The following is a 5,483-nucleotide window of genomic DNA, read 5'->3' on the forward strand; positions in this document are numbered from 1 at the left end:
ATCTTGTAAATCCCCTTTGAAATGATGAATCTAAGGTTTAATAGATGATTTATGTGTTGATCTTGAAGGATTTGAAGAGGTATTGACAAGGTTGGAGAAGCATTGTGGGTTTGAAGTGATTTAGAGGGTTTGAAGGTGTTCTTGAGCAAAGAAGGTAAGATGGTTTCCCATCACTTGAATCTAACCTAGATCTAGGCTAGAACCATCATATAAGACATTGAAAGTGTGAAGAATGGGTTGGAAAAAACCCATTTGAATCCCCAAAGAATGGAGGAAGTTGGGAAGAAACAGCAGTTTTCCCGCCAAGACTGGTGGGTGGGACCGGTGGGCCATCTGTCCAGCCTGTGAGCACCCACCTGAGAGGGTCGGGCCTTCGAGCACAATCGACAGGCTAACCGGCGGGCCACCCTACCCGCAGGTCTTAACAGGGGCCCCTGGCCCAATCGATGGGCTAGACCGGTGGGCCAATTGGTAGGCCAGCCTACCCGCCTATCCAAACCGGTGGGCCAAACCGGTGGGCCAGACAGCCCACCTGTCTGACCCACCTGAGAGGCCCCGAAGGTGATTCTTGCATCCGATTGGACCCAAATCGGACGTACGACCTTCTTTTAACATTTTCAACATGATTTTGTTATCGGATCTCGTTAATTTTGATTCTAAAATGGTGAAGTACTAACCCCGCTCAATCGTGTTAGGTTCACCAAATCCTACGATTCTCGCATCGGATCTCAACCGTACCGAGCGGGAATCCTTGTACACAACAGGTAAGTGGGGAGAGGATGTTTGGCCTTGTTTCAAGGCATTATTTGGCATTCATTTAAATGTATTTAGTCTAGTCATGCCATCATGAATATGCTATGTAGATTAGTCATCCTCACATTGTTATGCATGTGTGATATGGTTACTTTCTAAATGCCACGTGATGAGATGCTTATGTGATTGAATGTTGACATCATTATGCATGATGCATTGATAGACTAGATGCCGTAGTCAGCTTGGAAACGAGTGCATTGGTGGCCCGTGGTATGGGACGCGGAGGCACTATGTAATCGTACTATTGTCATATAGGAGCATGCGGTTTAGGATTTCACCTTCCCGTGCTATGACCCTTCCCAACAAGGGTTAAGGTGTTGGGTTACCATTTGGGGGGAAACAATGGTCACGGTTGTCGGGTCACTGTGGCGGTTAGACATAACGCCCGGTGGGTCAGTAGGACAGTCGGCAACCCTGGTGGTATATTCAAGAGGGCCAATCGTACTGCTTTTAAATTGCTGGAGTCAGCACCTTTAATTTCAGTCATTTACATTTCTGTTGAGAGCTGGTGGATGGCATTGTCTTTATTTTTTCGAGTACTCACGGTGGGCTTTCTCCGACAGCCCTATGGGCGTATCGCGGGATGGAGTTCGTGGCTCATACCCGGAGTATACGCGCACTGTGGCTGTAGTAGCACTAAACCAAAGACTTAGTAATGTTGCTTAGGTGGATGTGATTAAAAATGTATTGCATAGCATATAGTGCATATGGTTGTGATTTGTTGTGTGGACTGCTGTGTGGTCCATCTTACCACTTATTGAGCTAGTGAGCTCATCCCACGTGTGCACCCCTTTTAGATGATTTTGCAGGTCATACATCTCAAGAGCATGGGGTGGGTCCCACATTCGAGTTCCCCAAAGAGGACTGGTGGACCCCTGAGGAGTTAGAGCACGGCATTGACTGCTCGTGCGAGAGTTGTGCTGCGGGACCACAGTTCTGATGCCGTGTGATGCCGAGCTGGGCTCAACTCTTGATGTCGAGCTGAGCTCCGACCTTTGATGCCGAGCCGAGCTGTGTACTCTGATTATTTTGATGGTTTCCTTTATGTACTTGATATGTGAATTGTACTCTTATTGTGTAAATATCATGCCTTCGGGCCCACATGTATATAACTATTGTATCACAATTCGGGCATCAAGTATTATGGGATTATTCACAGGTAAAACTTAGTCTTCCGCTGATCTGATGAGCTTTTATTAGTTGTGTGTATGCTGTGGTGGAATATAGTATCAGATGATCCTGGCAGGTTTGGGTTAACCGGAGTTAACCCGGTCACTGGCCCGGTTCAGTGCGAACGGGGGTGTGACAGCTTTACTATGGGATCCATCCAACTGGGGCCGTTCTCATCAACGGGTATTACCTCCTCGGGACTCTTGGTGCTCGATTAAGGTAATACTTAAAATATACTAAGTATCCTAGCTCCATGTAATCTGAGGTAGCTAATTGCGATGCGTCTGTGCTAGCATTTTCTGCTTGTGGTACCTGCTTTACCTCAAATTCCTTGAAAGCTGCTACTTTTTCTCGCACCGTCTTCAAGTATTCTGCCATCCTTTGTTCCTTTATTTTATAGTCACCATTCACTTGCCGTACTACAAGCTATAAGTCACTATGCACCATCAAAGCATGTGCCAGATTAATTCCAGCTATCAGTGCTTTGTATTCAGCTTCATTGTTTGGGGCACTAAAGTATAACCACAGAGAGTATTCAATTTTGAATCCCTTGGGACTAATCACTATAATTCTTGCACCGCTTCCTATCTTGTTAGATGTTCCATCCACATACAATACCCAATCCTTGTCTGTTAGAGCTGTAGAGCCCTGCTCTTTGAACCCGATTTATTGATCGGTTGGTTCGATTTGTTCTTGTAGGGTCTCAACCGAAATAGATTGATGCCAATGCCTCGTGGTATATGATGCCAAGGGTGACGTCGAATGCAGGGTTGCCAGATGAGATTGAGCCGATACCTGAGATGATCCACATGCCTAAGCCATGCCCTTGCACATATCACAAGGTTATGTATGAGTAGGAAAGCTATGTTATCATATTTGAATGATAAGAACTTGATCCACAACATGTGATGAGAGTGAAGTACATGTTATGACTATTTTCCTCCAAAATACAGTAAGATTGGCTTGTTTGGCCAACTGGTGGGTGTCACCAGTAGGTGTGAGACCCAGCAGTGTAACCCACCTGTAGGGGTATTGTGGACCCCAGCATGCCTGGCTTGGATGAGCACATGTGTCTTGGCCTCCTCATCATAATGAGGTCTTGTATGCCCGATGATATTGCCTACCTCGCTGGAAACGCGATTTATTATGATTCGATCCATAAATGGACAAAACCAAATGGACCTTAGAAGATATTTATAACACTAGGGTATAAATAGCCTTTATAACTCTTTCTCCCTCATTTATGGTTTTTTTAGCAAAGTGGGTGAGAGGAGTAAAGAAGAGGGAGAAAATAGGAAAAAGGAGAGAAAAAAGGGGAAAGTGGCTCACCCCTTAGATTCCAGAGCTGCACCTCGCCTTTCTGTCACCGAAATAGTATTCAGTGACTTGAAATCTTCATTTTTAGATAAGTAACACCATAAACCTTGAGATTTGATGAAACACTCTTTGTATATGTTTGAATTTAGAGGATAATGAAGCCATTATATAATTTCCTTGAAGTATTTGAGGAGGGAAACAAAGATTTGGTGATTATTAAAGTGGCATTTGAGTTTGGGAAGAGGATTCCATGATTTGGGGTTTTTCCAAGTAAATGTATGATTTTTTCTCCCAAATCTTATTGTTGTCTTAGATCTATGGTACAGTCAAGTAGATAAAACTTAGAATGTGTGGGAAATGATTTGGGAATCACCCTATTAGGGTTTCAAGAGTTGGAATAGAAGAAAGAAGGAAAACAGCAAAATCCAAGAGAATCAATGGGTAAGACCGGTGGGTGCCTCACCCACCTATCTGACCCACCAGTCATTCCTACACCTCTGATTCTACCGGCGAGTAAGACAAATGGGTGACTGACCTATTAGTATGACCCACTAATCCAGGCAAACTACATAGGTGGGTTCTCCTACCCACCTATATGACCCACCTGTAGCCCAATTGAGCTCCGCTTAAGCTCAAACTCATCGATAACCTTCTTCACACTATTATACGCATCGTGACCATATCCTACATCATTTATAGTCTCGATTTGTACCTATTTCTAAACCCTTTATCTGTGCCAGCTTTCGAGAAACTCATCTTCTCACTTTGGATCTTACCTATACCGTGAGTGTTGATTCTTCTATGAAAAATAGGTAAGTGGGGAGAGGACTTTGATCTTAATTTTTAGATTTTTTTGGCATCCTATGCATTCATGGACTATATTGACATTCTGATTGTCATTTCCATGTATATGATTGATGAATGAATAATGCATTTAAAACTGAACATGATATGTTATAAATTCTATATGCATAATTAATTACTTAAAATCTTGAGAATGGATTTATCATGTGATGGTTATAATGCTGGCTTGTCGAACATATGTGGGATTTCTAGATTAGATGCCACAGTCGACTTATAAACAAATGCATTAGTACACCATAGAATGGGACATAGAAGAAGTACTATGCATTTGTAATATCTCATTTGGGAGCATGTGGCTAGGATATCATAATCCCTCGTGCTATGATCCTTTCCAACAGGGGTTTATGTGTTGGGTTATCACTGGTGGAAAGCGTCAGTCACGGACTGCCATGGTGGTCAGAAGTATGCCTGGTTAATCATTAGGACAGCTGAAAACCTTGGTGATATATTCAGAGGGTCAATCGTACTTCTTTTAATTTCTGTTGTGGTTCGGCCACGATTTACTTTTCTACTGTGGTTCGACCACGATTTACATTTTTGTTATGGTTTGGCCACAATTTACTTTCATGATTACTCATGGTGGGCCTTATCCGATAACCCTATAAGCGTATCATGGGATGGAGAACGCGTCTCAAACCCAGGGCATACGCTCACTGTGGTTGTGAGTAGCACGTTATCTATGACTTACAATGATTTGTCTAGGTGGAATAGGATTAAAATGAATCTCATGCATATAGTATCATTTGCATTGCATTTGCTTGTGTATGTCTTTCTTTCCATTTACTGAGCTAGTGAGCTCACCCCTCGTGTACACACCTTTTTAGAAGATTTTACAGGATATTCTGTAGAGGAACCTGTGCCGGGTCCCACTGAAGAAACCCCAGTGGGGGATTATAGGTCCCCGAAGAATTCGAACATAGTGATGGCTGCCTGTGTGAGGGTTGTATTGCAGGGCAACAGTGACAGATTCTATTTACTGCACTCTTTTTATTCTTTTGGTATATTTCCCTTTTTGTGCTCTGGATATTTAAATTGCTATTTCTTATGTAAATATCATGCCTGTAGGCCCACATGTAAATACTTATGTATAACAATTAGGGTATCAAGAGTATATGAAAAATTACTTGTAATCATTTATGACAAGACTTCCATTGTAGTATATTATCATATCCCATTGATCACTTGTGACTAGCTATGCTATGGTTATTGTATCAGATGATCCTGGTAGTTTTGGGTTACCTGGAGGGAACCCAGTCACCGATCCAATTCTATGTGAATGGGGCATAACAACGGTGGTATCAAAGTGCGATGCTCTAATC

The sequence above is a fragment of the Macadamia integrifolia genome, chromosome 8 (assembly GCF_013358625.1).
Source record: "Macadamia integrifolia cultivar HAES 741 chromosome 8, SCU_Mint_v3, whole genome shotgun sequence".
NCBI lineage: Eukaryota > Viridiplantae > Streptophyta > Magnoliopsida > Proteales > Proteaceae > Macadamia > Macadamia integrifolia.